Source organism: Tenebrio molitor, chromosome 7 (genome assembly GCF_963966145.1).
Source record: "Tenebrio molitor chromosome 7, icTenMoli1.1, whole genome shotgun sequence".
In the NCBI taxonomy this organism is placed as follows: Eukaryota; Metazoa; Arthropoda; class Insecta; order Coleoptera; family Tenebrionidae; genus Tenebrio; species Tenebrio molitor.
In genome coordinates this window covers 19,813,654-19,833,677 of record NC_091052.1, presented here as the reverse complement: position 1 = coordinate 19,833,677, position 20,024 = coordinate 19,813,654, and the positions used below count along the sequence as shown (strand labels likewise).

The window sequence follows — 20,024 nt, the reverse complement described above, 5'->3', positions numbered from 1 at the left end:
CGCCAAATATACCTCTTTGATTTGGTGTTGTTTTTCCTTTTTCTTGCATGCGCCAAATGGCTTGGTCCAGAAACGAAAAGTCATTTGGAATGTCTAAAAACAACGGATTTTGTAAGTTTTTTAGAGTGCTCTTGAGATAATTTTGCATGATTTTGGGTGATTTTTAACGGTTTTATCATGTACCCAATTTTTGGTCTACAGATATTTGGTACATTTGGGGTACATAAAAATTGGTGCTTTTTTAAGGATTTTAGATCTTTTTCGGTTGTTTACTTTTGGAAGAACAGCTAAATTTTTAGGGTTCTGCCTTGTTTTTTGAAGACGCCAAATGTCCTGGTCCAGAAATAAAAAGCCATTTTGGGGTGCTTAAAAACAAGGCATTTTGTAAGTTTTTTTAGATCTTTTTCGGATGTTTACTTTTGGGAAAACACTAAATTTGTAGAACTCTACCTTGTTTTTTCATGTGCCCAATTTTTGGTGGTCCACAGATATTTGGGTACTTTTGGGGTGCATAAAAATTAATGCTTTTTGAGAGGTTTTAGGCCTTTTTCGGTTGTTGACTTTTGGAAAAACAGCTAAATTTGTAGGATTATGCCTTGTTTTTTAAGACGCCACATACCCTGGTCCAGAAGTAATATTTTACATCCTACTTCTAATTAATAAATTAAGTTTAACCTAAAGAATGAATGAAATGCTATCAACAAAAAAAATACAAAAAAAAAACCGTTAGCATATTAATTTAATAAAACAAAAATTTTGAATTCAATTTGAATTCAGATTTTGTTTAACGGATAATCAACAAGAGGGCTCATGTCGGGCCGAAAGCCCCACTCTCGACTTCTGCCACAAGCCACCGTAAACTCCCGTCAATTCCTTCTCGTTAAACCATTCCTTTGCCTTGTCACTACTTCGGGGAGCTGTCTGCTCCCCTGGTTCAAAAGTGGGTGACCTAAGGCCACCCACCCCTGTCCACCTTTCGGGGATATCATCCGATGAGCGGAACAGATAAACCTCCTTCTGAACCCCGCCCGATTTGCCCATAAAGTTTGCTACGACCGACCGTAGACCCGGTGAGGTCTGGGCGGGGTGTACACTCACGATCTCGGCAAACCTCCTGCCGCGGCGTGTTCTCGGGTGGTGAGTGCACACCTTCTACCACCTGTCGGTTTCGTCGGCTGCGGTGTCATTCTTTCTTGCCTAGAAAGACGCTTTCTGGTTTCGCGGCGTACGGCCAACTCCGAGATGACTGGCGGCAATCGCCCCTCCGGAGAAGAGTCCGTTCCGGTTGTTAGTGGACGGTCAATCGGCTCCGGGGTTACCGTTGGCGGTAGCCGCTCCGGGGCTTCTTGAGCCGACGCTAAGCGTTAGTTGAGTGACGCTCGGTTTCTTCCGGGGTGATCGGCGGCGATCACTCTGCTCCGGAAAAATCCGTACGGGCGCTAAGCAAGCTGATCGGATCCGGGATGACCGGCGGCGGCCACACCACCCCGGAAAATCGGATTGTCGGTCGGCGGACGGACTCCAGAGATTACCGGCGGCGATAATTTCGCCGGAGTGTTCGGGCGGCGCTAAGCAAGCAGATCGGATCCGGGGTGACCGGCGGCGGTCACTCCACTCCGGAAACCCGAATCGTCGGTGTCGATCGGCGCTTTTCCTCTCACCCGGTTCCTGACAGGGGTCCCTGCTTGGGCGCCAAATTATGTGACGTCACTTCCGGTAATGACGTCACGGGGTTTGACGCCGTTCGGTAAGTCGCGGTATTGCCTCGAGCGTCAGTCCTTTTTTTCGGCTGTGGTGGGACGCCACACGGCCGGGGTATCTTTGCGGAGTTACGGTATGTCCAGGGGTCGGCTGTCAGGGTGCGGGAAGGGGGAAGCAAAACAAATAACAATCGCTAAAACCTTTATTTACAAACTGCTTGGAGCACCAGCAGCACCAGCACCAACCGTTCCAATCACATCCAAATCAATGGGGAGTATATGCCACCAAATGTTTGAGATAATGGGCCCTCATTTGCTAGAAAATCCAATACTTTCATCTTGTCTGGTACATAAAAATCAGATTTGCGAGCTGATAATAATAACTGCAACGCTGAAACCAGTTTTAGACTTTTAGATAACACATATTTGTCAAGAAAAAAAAACAGATTTATTAAAGAAGAAATGAGCACTCCAGAACAAACCACTTTGCAGAAAAATATTAAAGTTATAAATTGTTCTAACCTACCTTGTGTTATGATTTCATGTTTTTTTTGTGCTATTCTAATTTATTAGTACATATTAGAATGTATCCAAAATAAGCTCGGATCTTGAATATTTTATACATAGCATTCATAGTGGAAAAAGTCCACGGCCTCCTAGATTCATAAGAGACTCGTCTCTTATCCGGCCTGCCGCATTCGTAGTTCTAAGCAATATTTTTGTTTTATAGGGTGCGCCACAATACGGGGCTTATGTGCTGTACTGGTTGCCTGCCTTGCATGAAATTATTGTTTTATAGACTTGTTTTTTGTTTTCAAAAGTTTTAACGCACACATACTGTAAACCTTTCGACTTCCTTGACTTTACCTCGATGAATTTTTTTTCTCCCTCATTTGGTGTATTGTTGGTTGCCGCATTCCCGGGGATGTTATTTTTGCGGAAAAATACGAAACAAAAATAATGAGAAAGAAATATTTATGGATCCTACGTTGTGTTTTATTGTTCATTTTGTTTAATTAGGTTCTAACGAGAGGCCGTACCTTTGGAAGGTTTTTCCAAATAGAATTAAAACGATTGAGCACACTTCACTTAAATTTTATTTAACAAATAATCGAGTGTGGTGGTGTTTGGTCCCAACAAATTATAGAAATAAATAAATGAATTTAATAACAGAAGTTGGTGGAAATTTGACCCAATGAAATTTGACTCTCGGCCCACGAATTGAGATCGGAGTCATGAATAAATGACTAAGCTGGGCAAATATATGAGTTTATGGCGCGAACAGCATTATACGAGTTTGAGATGCGAACTATGTGATCCGATTTAGATTACAATTATTTCCCCAATTAAATTGAACCCGACGCGATGCCCTGGAACCTCTCAGTTGAGCCTGGTCTAATAAAGGGTAAAATAAAAGGGAAAAAGGTTCTAACAGGGCCAAAGGGTACCTCTCTTCACGTGTCAGCTGGCCTAGTTTGGTCGCTGGCCCCCTTGGGGGTGACGCGGCTAATTTTGTGCTCTTACGCCGGACCACAGCTTATTGAGTGCGACGGACACTGGCGGTAGCTTCCCGAACTCGAGAATCCAAGACATAAATAATGAATGGAAATGTTTTATAATAATTGCCTACTAGTTCCCCTTGACAAGAGCACGTTTCCCCAATCGGTAAATGCAAGAAGATCACATACTTCGCGGTAAAGAAATTAATATACGATTCTAAAGAGTCACGTGGTCATCAAAGCTCAAAGAAAATAATATAATCTTTACTTTAGAACGATAAAGAACTAAATGCTGTTTGACTAATTAAATCGCGACTACAAATAATGTACAAGAATTAGAGAAATAATTTACCTTGTGAATGTAAAGAACGTGGTCACAAAATGGCTGCTGGAAGTACTGAACGTACCTCCGGCTACTTTGGAGATCAAACCCCGAGTGAATCAAAAAAGCCTTGTTTCCCGTCCCGCAATTGGTTTTATCATTTCTGGCGCACCCCACTTTCGTAACCCCTACTTGACCAACGTGACCAATCAGCTCGGTTCTACTTTACGCCGATCGCGACGCCTTTTCGAAATCTCTAAAACTTTCGAAATTACAGTTTCCGTTTTTCCACCATTATTTTAAATGTTTAAATTTAGACTTTTGTTAGGACCAGACCGAATGTACAAATTTGTTCTTGAATTAGAAGCCTGAAAAAGAACACTAAATTACTGACTCTATACAATAATAAAAATCAGCATCAAGAAACAAACACAATCTAAAAATGGGACAAACCGAATTAACAGGAACACTGAATTACCGACTCTATACAATAATAAAAATCAGCAACTAGAATTAAACAGAATTTAAATGAAACAAACATAATTAAAATAAAACAAACACAATTAAAATGAAACAAACATAATTAAAATGAAACAAATTAACCTTATTTTGAAACCTAAATTGGGCTTGAAACGCTGTTACGCAAGTGCCATTTCATGCAACTAACTTCCGTTGTTCTGCTACTTCTAAAAATAGTTCTACATTGGTTTGATTCCCCAAAACCGTTCTAATTAATAATTACTTCGTAAATTTCATTCGCTCTCTCTCACTCACACGTCTGATTTCTACGACTACCTGGCTTTACCGTTACCCGGTCCTCCGGTGTTTTCTACCGACTCCCTTTCTACTTTGCTTTGTTACTTTTCTAACTAAAAGTGCAAACGATTCTAGTTATTTTCTACGATAAAGCGCTCTGTTTTTAATTTCTCGCCCTTTAATTACAAATATGCCACAAATTTGAGAATGCTAAAAAAGTAAATTAACCTAATGAACATTAATTTTGTTGTTCTCTCAATTTGAAACCTGCTAACATCAAATTCATTAATTCAATTATCCCCTGATTTTAACTGGACTCCCCAAATTGTCGAACATGTAATTACAATAAATTTATTGCAACGCTTCTTTTCCCCTGAACACTTGTTCCCCTTGGGCTATGTTTTGCCCCGGACGCGTACCTGCATTTTCAAAGAAAGGTTGGCAGATTTCACTTGAGGAGTGTGGTGCCACTCTTGTGAACAAAGCAACAATAAAATTTACAACTGACCAGCATTTCCGTCGCAAATGAACGGTATTTAAAATATTTCGTTGAAATTATTTTAAAATTAAAATTCTTAATTTATCGAACCTATTCGGACCGTTACAATACATCTGACACTTTTTCAAAATCTCAAATCAAAAACATTTTTTATGAACGGTAAATTTAATTTCAACAATTTTTTTTAAATTATTATTTTTTATTTGTCTGTGAGTGCAAGTACTGCAAGTTACAAAAATTTACAATGACAAGAAGTTCTAATTTTTAAATAAGTGGATTTCCCGAAAGATATGAGGCCAAGATATTCTTCAAAACAAAATTTATATTTTCCTTTGGAATGCTTGGTAGAATTTCTACTATTATTGAAATTATTGTAAATTGTATAGTTTGCGAACCAGAAATTGGAATTTAGCTTCTTCACTTGCAATGGGTTTAGGGTAGACTGTAAAGATTATAATAATGAAGATTTACGATAGTGGTAAGTTTATCTACCTGCTAGTTGCTAAAAAGGGATGCCGAATATCGGCAAAATGCAGATTGTTTGTCCCTCCTGGAATGAACTGCTCATAGTCGTAAATCTTCATTATTATCTATAATGTTTATAACCTACCCAAAACCCATTGCTAGTGAAGAAGCTAAAATTCCAATTTCTCATTCCCAAACTATACTAGACCCACAAATTGATCATTGGGGTAACTTAGTCTTCCTATATCTTAGTAATAAATTAATTCCAGTAAAGGGATTTTCCTTTTCGAATTTGAATCTTGTAAATGTGACAAGCAATAATCACATCCATGGATTGCCTCCGTTATTTTCATAATTAAGTAGCCACATAAAAAAGCTGTTGCCAGCCGTCTCAATTTGAAAATTGGCACTTGGCAAATAAGTAAAAGAAGACAATTTTTCTAGTTTTTCCAGAGAACTATCTTGCCAGATGACTGAAATATTTACATTGGTCCTTAAATTTTGGAATGATATTACCAGTATGATCTCACAGTCCTATCTTCCATGCCGCATTTAAAGTAATATCATTGGGTAGATTATGATAAGAAATGTTAACTTTATGTCGTGAACTAATACAACATTTATTCTTTGTTTGTGGCATTTTTTTAAGTTTTGACTGCACTTAGTTTTTCAAATTGACAATTTATTATATAAAATGTCATTATTCATTATTTCTCATGCAACCATTTTCCAAATCTGATTATTGGAAAGCAGCCTGGCAAGAAGTAGATATTTTCAATAAAAATCTAATTGAGGATCCTACAAAACAAATTCCGGGATTTCACCTACCCAGGAAAATCTGGTGTAAATTAAATCGTTTTAGAACCGGCCATGGCAAATGCAATAATATGCTGTTTCACTGGAACATTCATGAAAACCCTTCTTGTGAATGCGATGCAGAAAAAGAAACCATCCAACATATTGCAGAAGAATGTCCCCTTACTAAATTCCAGCAAGGTTTCTCCAAACAACATCTATTGGGTGATTCAAAATGATTGTAGCCAAGTATGGCAACTATGTACGAAAATTTATGTGGCAACTGTGTGGGTAGGGTAGAATTGGCATTTCCTTGACAGTTCATAGTCGCGCAATTTTATAAGTTGTCAAATCAATGTGTAATGGAATTGAAAAAATCAAATGCACGCTTATGAAATGTCATACAAATGTCAACTCTACCCCATTCACACAGTTGCCACATAAATTTTCGTACATAGTTGCCATACTTGGCCACAATCATTTTGAATCACTCAATACTTACCGAAGACGCCCTAAATTGGCTACAACAAATAAAAAACATAATTTACCACAATTATTTTGTGAATTTCGAATTTTAATTGTATTTTTCTTCATACGAATATATATATACAGGGTCGCTACAAAGTATGGCAACAGTTAAATATCTCGAGAATGGTTTCTCGGAAACCCTTGAGATTTGGTAAGGAGTTAAGAGCATTTAAATTCTATTCTTTCCAATTTTTTCAGTTTTATACCTTCATTTATTTTCGAGATACAAGGCTAACTTGAATTTTTTTAAATGGCAACAGGGGTTAATTTTATGATTTTTGAAAAGAGGTTTTTTTTCTGAATTGAACGATCACATTTCACACCTTCCGATTACGACACGAACAATAGACGGCAATACCTAACTTAGAAATTTCAATTGGTAAAGTGCAAACTATTTAGAATCAAAATTCTATAATAATCATCTTAAAACTTTTTAGAAAATGAGAATGATCCAACCAGCTCTATTATTCATGAAAATTGTGAAAAAAGTATTCCCAAATTGACTTCTTATATCACAAATTCCTTGCCAGATATGGAAATGTCCAGTGACCAAATACACTTTCAAACTGTAAACGAAAGTAACCAGTTTTCTGTTGAAAAAACCAAATGCCATTCTTGTTTAAAATATAAGCGTGCATGCAGTTAACAGTATCAAAATTAGAGCCGCTTCATATCGACGACGTTTGAAATTATTCTTAAACATTGAAATGAAGTTAAAAGGAACAGTTTTGGGGGATGATGCGATAAATTTTTGTTTGGCACAATTGAGAAAAAGAAATGTTAAACCAAAAGGGCGTAAATATACTACAGAAAATAAAATCTTGGCATTGGCGTTTTACAAACAATCTGGGAGAGCTTATTTAAAATTAAGAGAATTTTTTGCACTTCCTACTCGACAGATGATATAGAGAGATATTGCATTCAAACTTTATTTAAGTAATACGTTAATAAATGCATGCGCTATGAAATAACGCTACGCTTTAACGGCATAGTGATTTAAAGTTATTGCAATTTATCAAGGCGTTAACGTTATTAAAAGACATTGCAAAGTTGACAAGTGTGTCAAAAATGGACGAAATGTTATAAGCTGCAATTTTAGGTGGTGCAAATGACGATGATATTCAAGAAGCAGCTCATCACTTTATTTCAAACTTATTTCGGTCAAATGGCACTCAAACTGTTTTGAATTGTCAAACTGTTGACATATGAGAAATGTCAAAAATAACGTTAACGTCTTGCGGTATACGTTCGCAATTTACGTAAAGCGCAATCGTTATTACCGTCTACGTGCTAAAAATTGACACTTAGATGTCAAAATAACGTCTTTCTAAAATTAATAATGTCAATGTTAAACAAAGTACCAATTAATGCTGGGTTTAACAAATTGATTTTTGATAATTTGAAAGAATCTGCTTCAAAATTAAATAGCCGAGATATGTGTGCGTTAATTTTTGATGAAATGGCCATAATGCCTCATATTGTTTACGACAAAAGCACTGACAAATTTTATGGATTTCAAGATTTTGGTGATAGTCAAAATTTTCAAATAGCTGATCACGTTTTGGTATTTTATCTTCGTGGACTTTTTAGGAAATGGCAACAAGCCCTTTATTTTGGATTTTCTTCATCTGCCACTAAATCATCTGTTTTGGTAGATTTAATAAAATTACTGACTCATGAAGTTCAAAATTCAAAATAACTACAATTTGTGACCAGGGACAACCAAACCAAGCAGCAATAAACATTTTATCAAAAGAATCGGATAAGAAAAGAGGTCAGCAAAGTGGAAGAAAAATAATCATAGTTGAAAACCAAAGTATTATACCATTATACGATCCACCTCATTTGATTGAGGGGATTAGAAATAATCTTTTAACAAAAAATTCGATTTGGGAAGTAGATGGAGAAATTTTAACAGCGAAATGGAAACATATTACAAAAACGTATTACCATGACGAAGCATGTGGTGAATTAAGAGCCCTCCACAAAATTACAGATCTGCATGTGATTCCAGAGAAAATAGCAAAAATGAAAGTGTGTTAGGCTACTCAAGTTTTAAGTCATTCTATGGCTTCAACAATCGGCTTATTAGTCAGAAGCGGTAATTTTCTAAAAAAATTACTATATTGATATAATAAGTACCGAGCGATCAATTAAAAAATAAATCGAGTTTGCTTTGGAGCCTATGCTATAGCATGGGTTGCCATAGGTAACACGCCCACTCGATTTATTTTTTAATTGATCGCACCGTAGGTATTTTCATGCACAGGTGATTTGGACGAAGGTGCCATAGGAACAGCAAAAATGATAAATTTTTTCGACAAAATTTTCGATAGTGTAAATGGAGGAACACTTCGTCCCCGTTGCGGAAAACCTGTTTTTCTACTTCCTTCTCTAAAGTGTCACATTTTGCACTGACAAATAGTGTATAAAACGTCACTTTAAAAACGATTGTTCATTAGTCACAACTTGGTGTCCATTCGGGCGTTTTCGGGATATTAAACATGCTCTAAGTTTCTTTAAACACGGCTTGAATTTTTTGGACATATTTAGCTCTAGATCAAGTTGGTATTTTGACGTTTATCAATCAGTTTCGCATCCGGCGTGAAAGAAAACGTCATTGCAGTGGAACAATTCGTTGTATTTTTCAAATATGGACCTGAAGCCACCAACAGTTTGTATCCTGAGAAATGTATATATTCCTATTTGGTATGTTCATTTAGTTTGTATGTTTAAATTAACGTTTAATAAAAAAGTTGCTTGTTTCGTTTGTGTGTTCCATTTGTTAATTTGGTCATAGAAAAAGTATAATATTCAACTCGTTTATAAACTTCTCTAGACACTTGTTTATTAAACACTCGCTCCGCTACGCTTCGCTCGTGCCTAACATAAAACGCGTGTCTAAAGTGCCGTTTATAAATCTTGTTGCATAATACACTATTTTGGTGGAGTTTATAAAAATTCTGGTCATACGAAATTTTGGCAAGAATCAATTGAAAATTTAAGCAAAATGTCCTTTATTGACAAAAATGGGAAAAAATTCGTACCTCCAACCCTAAAAAATTTCATTAAAACGTTGGAAGGATTTTTACACTTACCAAATTTTAGTAGAAGGTGGCCATTATAATTTTTTTTTACCTCGAGTATTTAATCAAGATTTAATTGAAAATTATTTTGGTAAAATTAGGAATCAAAGAAGTAGAGCCGTAAATCCCACTGATATTCAATTTCGGGAAAGTTTTAAATCACTAATGATTCGGGATTTTTGTGGATCAAAATCAATAGGTACAAATTGTGAAAAAACTAATATTCCAGATTTATTTAATATTAGAGGACTCGTAGACAAAATTAACAGTAACGAATACAGATACAATGAAACGACATCAAGTCAAATTTACAATATAAATAAACATATTATTTCAAATATACTGTAACCCTTCGACTTCCTTGACTTTTCCTCGATGATTGTTTTCTCCCTCATTTGGTGTATTGTTGGTTGCCGCATTCCTCGGGTGAAATTTTGCGGAAAAATACGAAACAAAAATAATGAGAAAAGAAATGTTTATGGATCCTACGTTGTGTTTTATTTTTATTTTGTTTAATTAGGTTCTAACGAGAGGCCGTACCTTCGGAGGTTTTCCAAAAAATAGAATTAAAACGATTGAGCACACTTCACTTAAATTTTATTTAACAAATAATCGAGTGTGGTGGCGTTTGGTCCCAACAAATTATAGAAATAAATACATGAATTTGATAACAGAAGTTGGTGGAAATTTGACCTAATGAGATTTGACTCGCGGCCCTCGAATTGAGACCTGACTCATGAATAAATGACTACGCTTGGCAAATACAGAAGTTTCTGGCGCGAACAGCATTATGGAAGTTTGAGATGCGAACTATGTGATCCGATTTAGATTTCAATTACCCCAATTAAATTGAACCCGACGCGATGCCCTGGAATCTCATAGATCACCCCGGTCTACTCCGGTGGTCGAAAATAAAAAGGAAAAAAAGGTTCTAACAGGGCCAAAGGGTACCTCTCTTCACGTGTCAGCTGGCCTAGTTTGGTCACTGTCCCGTTTACGGGTGACATGGAGGCACTTATGCCGGACCACAGCTAATTGAGTGCGACGGACACTGGCGGTAGCTTCCCGATCTCGAGACTCCAAAACTTACATAATAAATAAAAATGTTTTATAATGAATTTATACTAGTTCCCCTTGATGAAAGCACGGTTCCCCAATCGGTAAATGCAAGAAGATCACATACTTCGCGATAAAGAAATTAATACAAGATTCTAAAGAGTCACGTGGTCATCCGATACTCACGAAAATAATATAATCTTTACCTTAGAACGATAAAGAACTAAATGCTGGTTGACTAATTAAATCACGACTACAAATAATGTACCAGAATTAGAGAAATAATTTACCTTGTAAATGTTAAGCACGTGGTCACAAAATGGCTGCTGGAAGTACTGAACGTACCTCCGGCTACTTTGGAGATCAAACCCCGAGTGAATCAAAAAAGCCAGTGTTGCCAGTATGCTGAGAATAGAAGTCGCCGAATCTGTCGGTTGAAATCCCCCAAATTCGCCAAATAGTTCAAAATGTCGCCAAAACCAGCGCCAAACTAAACACAACAGTACCAGTAAGAATGTAAAAAAAAAAACTACCTTGTTTTCTATAAATCTTTAATAAGTACCTACTTACATACATACTCGTACTTATTTAAATGAAAAAATAATAATTGCACATCAGTAAAACAAAAACACGAAAAACAAAAACTATACACTTAATATGTAATTACAATGAAAGTAATAAAATTAACAAAAACATCAAACTAAAAACTAAAACAATTTTTATACAATGCTAATGCAAGGATAGTCCTCTTCTGTGAAGTTAACAGTACATATATCTAAGTAACTATTTTCTTCTTCTTCTGTTTTATTATTGTACATTACGCTAGTTGTAAATTTTTGCAACATTAAAGGAGTAACACTGAACCCTCGACAGCAAAGATTTCGTGAATAAAGATGGGTCTTTATTCTAAGTATTGCAGTAAGCATCTCTGTCTTCATTTTGTTACGCACCTTAGTTTTAACCGTATTCATAATCGAAAACACTCTTTCGACAACTGCGTTACTGTTTGGAAAACTTAAAATAATTAAAGCAAATTGGGCAATATTTTGAAAGGCAGGTGAATCACCTGCATTTTTATGATTCAAAACTGTGGGCCAGAATGTTGCACTGTTTTTTACAACATCTTCGCCATATAATTTTGTCCAATTCACATCTAACAAACAGTTATATTCATTTTCAGTTTTAAATAAATTGTCATTTGAAATTAAATTGAGAAAAGGCAAATCAACAAACTTGTATCTTGCTGCAGGACTTAAACAAAAGCTAGGAGAAAAAACTTTAATCTTTTTAAAAAAATCTAAATTATCAGGCAGCCTTTTCATCAACTCACCTAACAGTCTTTTTATGTAGTTGAAACATTCACACAATTCTAAATTAAATTTATTTGCATTTTCTAATTTATGATTTTGTAGGGCCCTTACATATTCTATGCCGAAATCTGCTTCATTTTCCTTAACAAACGCCAACGGATTATCAAAAGATTTTATAATATGATCAATGCCATTATTTAAAAACACTGGTTTCATAATTTTTGACGCTAGAAGGAAAATTAAATTACTTATGTCATCATATGCGGCACCAATGTCCACATCATTTTTTTGGAATAATAAGTTTAATTTGTTTAATTCATAAACAATAGGACTTATGATTTTTAAACATAAATAATTCGAGTTATCATTCATGATTTCGTTAATAACACGAGCGGAGTAGCATTTTTCTTTATTAACTATTAAACCGAAATGCAATTTTAGTTCATCCCAATGTTGAAGAATTGTATTTATGGCATTGTATCTGGCCAACCAACGTGTTGAAGAAATTTGAACAAAACTGTGAAAATTTTTCCCATTGTTTTTTGCATCAAATAATCTTCGGTACTCAATTCGCCGCAGAGAACTACAACTGAACCAATTAAATATTTCCTTGCACAGAAAATCAACTACAGCGGGCATTTCTTCAACGGCAGCAGATGCTGCATTATCCAGCGAATGGCAAATACATCGAATTAAAATCAAACGTGGATTTTCTGCTTTTAAAAGTGTATATAATGAATTATGTTTACCACAAAGATTGTTAGCGCCATCCGTCCCAATACCGACTAATTTCTCTAATGACAATCCTAAATTAGTAAGGAAATTTTTGATTGCAGTAAAAAGTTCAGCTGCAGTTACTTTCTCTACTAAAATTAGTCCTAAAAAAATATTTCACACATAAACATAAGTATTTGTTAATAGAACAATCTGTAGATTCGTCAACTATTAGTGAATAGGGAGTTGTTTTAAGTTTCAACGTTAGTTCTGTTAACAATGATGGCGCAATAACATATTTTAAGAGACTAGAACACTTTGTCCTATGCAGTTTTAAGTCTGTAAAAGAATTATTGCCACTGTTTATATCGTTAATCAGCTCACTCAAATGGTCAATGCTTCGAATTGCTGAGTGCATAGCAATGTACACAGCTAATTTTAAATCCCTTTCCTTCTCTCTATTGCCAACTTGTACGACGACATGAGATTTTAAAGTTGACTGCCCGTGACGTACAGGATTCAGCGACTTGATCTGTTTTTTATGCACATTGGATTTGGTATGTTTTATGAGATCTGCTTTATGTGCTCGTAAGTTTGTTTTGCAAACTTTGCAAAAAGCACCTTTCAGCATACTCGAATCCGGTGCTTCAGATAACCATCCTAAAAATACATTAGATGTATAAATTTACGGTCCGGTCCATAGATAAAGAAGGGTCGTCTCAGTTTCTAGTCAATAGAGCAACTGATTTCTAAATTCGTACAAGTACAATCAAAATTTTTCTACAATGATACAATCACAAATTTATGATAAATTATTTCCGATTTATTTGTATCGATTTCTAAAGAAATAATCATTAAATATACAAGTTTGGCATTTTTAATTGGATCTTGTTTTGACTCAAGAGTTGGTCGCGTTGCGTTAGCATTGGTGGTGAGCCACGTGGTCGTCTGAACAATGGCTGACACTTCCGCATTAATAGATAATAGCTGTTTATTCTTAGTTTTCGCAATTTTTCTCTTTGGAATGGCCGATAAGGATGGTAATTAAGGGCACCAGCGAATTCCTTAAGTTATTTTCTATCTTTACAGTAGTTTTTTGTTTTGCTTTTTAACTGCACAATTTCAATTTTTATGTGCCCGCGAAACACCTGTCCATAAGATGCCATGTTATTCAGTCCATTTTCGAAAGCCTTTTATTCAAAATTTGTGTTCAACTTTTGATTTGTACACTTTTTGTTACAAATTCAATGGTATCGATGTGACGACCGGACTACTTTAAGTTTGTATTTGAATTTTGAAATCGTGATCTTGCATAATTTACTTTGAAGAAAGTTGAAAAGAGAGAAGAAATTTAGAGAGATGGGGGAGTTAAAGAGATAACTGCAGGTAGCCTTCATGTGTCAGGGCATCGCATAGATTTTTTGCATTTTTACTATGGTCTGTTTACCGTTTACCGATTTGCCGCCTTCCTCAGTAAAAATGTGCCGACCAGATGTTAGAGCTTTGTACAGCTTTGTGAAAATATTTTCACATTTTTAAAGTATGTACTTCTTTATTTTTGAATTTTAGCTAATTGTATTCAATTGGTCGAGTCGCCCAATTTAGTCGCCAATCGCCAATTAGAAAATTATGTCGCAAAAGCGGTATTCAAGTCGCCCATTTGGCGAAAAATCGCCACACCTGGCAACACTGAAAAAAGCCCTCTTTCCCGTCCCGCAATCGGTTTTCTCATTTCTGGCGCACCCCACTTTCGCAACCCCTACTCGACCAAAGTGACCAATCAGCTCGGTTCTACTTTACGCCGACCGCGACACCCTTTCGATATCTCTAGAACTTTTGAAATTACAGTCTCCGTTTTCCACCATTAATTTAAATGTTTAAATTTAGACTTTTGTTAGGACCAGATCAAATGTACAAATTTGTTCTTGAATTAGAAGCCTGAAAAAGAACACTAAATTACTGACTCTATACAATAATAAAAATCAGCATCAAGAATTAAACAGAATCTAAATGAAACAAACATAATTAAAATGCAACAACATAATTAAAATAAAACAAACACAATTAAAATGAAACAAACATAATTAAAATGGAACAATTTAACCTTATTTTGAAACCTAAATTGGGCTTGAAACGCTGTTACGCAAGTGCCATTTCATACAACTAAGTTCCGTTGTTCTGCTACTTCTAAAAATTGTTCTACATTGGTTTGATTCCCCAAAACCGTTCTAATTAATAATTCTTCGTAAATTTCATTCTCTCTCTCTCACTCACACCTCTGATTTCTACGACTACCTGGCTTTACCGTTACCCGGTCCTCTGTGTTTTCTACCGACTCCCTTTCTACTTTGCTTTGTTACTTTTCTAACTAAAAGTGCAAACAATTCTAGTTCTTCTACGATAAAGCGCTCTGTTTTTAATTTGCAATTCTCGCCCTTAATTACAAATATGCCACAAATTTGAGAATGCTAAAAAAAGTAAATTAACCTAATGAACATTAATTTTGTTGTTCTCTCAATTTGAAACCTGCTAACATCAAATTCATTAATTCAATTTTCCCCTGATTTTAACTGGACCACCCAAATTGTCGAACATGTAATTACAGTAAATTTATTGCAACGCTTCTTTTCCCCTGAGCACTTGTTCCCCTTGGGCTATGTTTTGCCCCGGACGCGTACCTGCATTTTCAAAGAAAGGTTGGCAGATTTCACTTGAGGAGTGTGGTGCCACTCTTGTGAACAAAGCAACAATAAAATTTACAACTGACCAGCATTTCAGTCGCAAATGAACGGTATTTAAAATATTTCGTTGAAATTATTTTAAAATTAAAATTCTTAATTTATCGAACCTATTCGGACCGTTACAATACCAACATTTGATTTAGAAAAAGGTTTACATAAAAGCATAATTGGTTATGTATCTGGCTGCATCACCAAAACAATAAAAAATATAAATTGCGTAGATTGTAAAAACCAAATAATTTGCAGATATTCGGAGAATGAAGTTTGTCATAATTTAATCAATGAAAAAGAATACAATTATAAAAACAGAAAGTTACAATATTGCAATATAGATTTCATTAAAAACATCAACAAAATTTATAATATTTCCAAAATTATATTATAGATATTCCGAGGGCCTTTGGCCCGAGGAATTATAAGTCAACCGAGGGGAAAAACATGAATATCTCCCGTGGTGCATACAATATTTTATTTTTTAGTTTCTGTACTTAAAAGTTAAAATTTTATTAAAAATATTTAGCAGGGAAGATTGCGTGAATATGTGGTTGTTATAGTTTCGTTCTCATGAGTTTGTTGTCAACAATGTGGAGGGCAAAAAAAATTTGACAAATCCCAAGGGAGATATGAGTTGTTTTTCACAATCTGTATCTATGACGAAAAGAAACAATTGGTGCTATTCTCTAAGCAAAAGTCGCCCACTGTAACTCTATAACTCTATAAGCTACAGTCTGTAACACAAAGTGGTATTCTCTAAGGAAAATTGTCTCTGTAACATACATTCTACAGGGTGTTTTCGAAGTTGAGGTGTTCCTTTTAACCTGTGATAGTATGCGTTGTTCTAAAGAGTTTTAGCCAAAGTCACCTTAGTAAAATGTGTACGGCAATGAAGATACAATAAGTTAATTTTTTTGAAATTTCTGAAACCGGTCCTGCTCAAATTTGCGCTGATTTGTTAGAAATTAGAATTGACAAAAAAAAAATCAAATAAGCATGGACGTTAATCAAAAATACTGTCAGAGTTGTCATCTAATTAGTCGGAACGGCTTTATCATTACGAAAATAATGAGCTCACAGATATGTTGCTAATGCATGGGCAATGTTATCACGTTATCAGAATGCAGCTGCGGCGTCCAGAGAGTACGCAGAGCGATTTCCAGAAAGACACCATCCTGGGCCACGTCAGTTATTAATCTAGTACAGCGGAGAAATAGACAGGACCGGACTCAAAATTTTAGAAAACAATAAAAATATACAATCAATTATCTCCCTTAATACAAACATTTTACTAAGAAGATTTAGGCTAAAATTCTTAAGAATAATGTATAGTATCTCGTGGTACAAGGAACCCCTCAACTTCGAAAACACCCTGTATCGCTGTAAATTTATGGTGAGACAAATCGTCACCATAAGCACTGTAAAGCCTTTGTAAGTCATCAATTCATCATAAATGTCAGTACATGTAATCTTGACGTTTGGTTTCATGTTAATTCTACCTGGTTCTACCGATTATACCGACTCACTATCACAAAGATAAACATGAACAACGCTCATTCTTTTGGCGATAAAACGGGACCAGTACCAATTGCATTTGATTTCTTGGACAACTTATACCAAGACTTATGTTCGCGTTATCTCAAAGGACCAGATTTATTGCGATATCATTCTGCGCTTCTAAAATTAGTAAAGTAAAGACTTCTTTGCGGGATGCTTCTCGTTTATTTCTAGATTACAAGTGCCGTAGAGTATAGTCTATAACTAACAACTATGTAGTTTGAGTTTGAATTGGGGGGTGGTAACCCCCACCAGTGGTAGGGCTAACTGCCTGAACAACTTCCAAATGTAATTTGAGAAAATGTTTGGATTTAATTCGCCAGAACGAAAAATATCATCCGTTTCCATTAAGTTTGAATATTCTTCGTACTGTTCGGAAATTGTATTTTGACACCTTTTTCGTTTTGTAATTGTTCATTTTGACACTTTCCATTTTTGAAACGTACGAAATTTGCATTGTTCACTTGGGAAAAGCTTGCTCCACTAATTTTCAAATGTATTAAATAGCTCTGTAAGGCAAATGCTTACAGAGGTATTTAGAGAATACGAATTTTATGTATCTCTGCAAGGACGTTTCTTACATTGCTCTGTTAGCTACATACTGTAACTTTTTACATTATGTAGTGAAATTTTAGAGAATAGCACTATAAGTCTCGATATGATAAAGACGTTTATGTTGAAGAACTTCATATTGGAGATTAAGTTTTATTAAAGAATAATGCCAGTAAGAACAAGTTAGATGCAAAATGGTTAGGTCCTTACGTAATCCAATCAATTGAGGATAATAAAAACATAATTGTGGACAGGAACGGGAAACCCTACAGAATTCACATCAATCAAACACAAATTTTATTAGATTGTATTATACGCTATTAGGTTAGAGGAGTTCACTCCAATCTTTATTAGGTTAGTTACATTTTCACCCTCAGTGTTACGTATTGGCACTAACGACTCTTATCACTATAATTTTCCTTGCAGGGCCATCAGCCTGTCGATTGGCCATCGATTCTATCAAGATGAGCCATTTGTTTTTCAACCCGAAGTTTATTTTGAAGCAAGAGAAGAAGTCTTAATCAGCAATGACAATTGGCAATTAATTATTTATTCAAATATAAGTGAACTAGTTTACAACCCTCAGCTAAATGATGACTGGCGAGCTTTGTCAACCGTTGCTTGCGCGGACATAAAAAATCAAGACAAAGTCGCGTACACTATTTGTCAAAATTACGAACGGGTCATTGCACCCACTCTTTCAAAATTAAGTAAAAAGGTTAAAGATCTTTTAGAACTAGTAAATTTCTATTCGGTACCTTGGATAACGACGATTCGTAGATTTTCACAGCGCGAAGAATCAATAATTCAACTTTTAAAACGCGAAACCCATATCGTTCAGTCTACACTGACTGATATTAATAAAACCATGTCACAAATTCAAGTAAACGAGAAAAATCTGCATGACAGTTTAAAAAAGGTAGCTGCTCAATTCCTTCTCGACGTTTCTAACAATTTATCAGTCTGAAATTGAAGATCTGATTCACTCAGTTTTTGCAGCAAAAGTTGGTCAGTTGCATCCTTTGATAATCACTCCGTCAAAATTAAGCAAAGAATAGAATACTAAATTTTGTAGTTCTTTAAGTACTAACAATATTCATAGACTTTTGAATGTTGTTGACATGCATGTGTATTACAATAGAGGAAATTTTGTTTATATTACCGAACTCCCATTAGTTGCTCTTGATTCGTATCGGTTGTACCACCTCATTCCCTTACCTTCAAAACAAAACGACAACGTTCTGTCTTTTTATATAGAACCACCTCATAAATTTCTTCTAATTGATGACGCTAAACAACATTATTTGGCCCTTAGTGAAGGACAGTTAAATCGTTGCAAGACTTTTGGCAACTACTATGTAAACAAGGACCACCGATATTATCATGTAGGTACATGAAACTTGCGAAATGAAGTTGTTTACTTATATGATACTTAGAAATTGTCAGACAAAACTAGTGAACTTGAATTCGAACCTTTGGTATCAACTGTATAAGTAAAATGTTTGGCTTTATACAATCAGGATACCTGAAAATGTAGTTGTGAATTGTAGAAATGAAACCATCCCATTTAATGTTCAGTTAAAAGGAAGTGGATTATTCAAAATGCATTCATCTTGTAAAGCTTTTACTAGTCAATTGGCATTGGAACCCCGTGAATCGTCATTCTCGACTGTTCACCTGAATTATCTACCTCCTATTGATTTAAATTTTGACATTTGTTTAAATAAAAGTAGTATTAAGAATAATACAGATTTTTCCATCTACGTTCCTGCATTGTATAACGTTCACGATTATCATCATTTAGATGTAGCAAGTAAGTCTTAAGGAAGTAGCAGATTTTATAGATCAAACCGAAAAAGAATCGTTAAATTCCTCAACTTTTTCACATTATTCTTTCATGTTTTATACAGGGTGTTTTCGAAGTTGAGGTGTTCCTTGTAACAGGAGGTACTATACATTATTCTTAAGAATTTCAGCCTAAATCGTCTTAGTAAAATGTTTGTATTAACGGAGATAATTGATTGCATATTTTTATAGTTTTCTAAAATTTTGAGTCCGGTCCTGTCTAGTTCTCCGCTGTACTAGATTAATAAACTGACGTGGCCCAGGATGGAATCTTTCCGAAAATGGCTCTGCGTACTTTCTGGACGTCGGAACTATATTCTGATAGCATTACCCATACTTTGGCAACATATCTGTGAGCTCGTTATTTTCGTAATGATAACCCATTCCGACTAATTAGATGACAATTCTGACAGTATTTTTGATTAACGTTCATGCTCATTTGATTTTTTTTTTGTCAATTTTAGTTGCTAACAAATCAGCGCAAAATTAAACAGGACCGGTTTCAAAAAAATTAACTTATTGTATCTTCATTGCCGTACACTTTTTACTAAGGTGATTTTGGCTAAAACTCTTTAGAACAATGCATACTACCACATGTTAAAAGA

General features: G+C 35.3%; 1 long non-coding RNA gene across 1 annotated transcript in view; it reads right to left on the bottom strand.

Annotated features, from left to right (window-relative positions):
- Positions 1 to 1,890: 1,890 nt before the first annotated feature.
- The window catches only part of LOC138135461 (uncharacterized), an 80,119-nt gene continuing 61,985 nt past the window's right edge, over positions 1,891 to 20,024 (bottom strand). Inside the window, exon 2 of the long non-coding RNA XR_011160990.1 lies at positions 1,891 to 6,557. This is a non-coding gene — a long non-coding RNA (uncharacterized lncRNA). The remainder of the gene's footprint in view (positions 6,558 to 20,024) is intronic.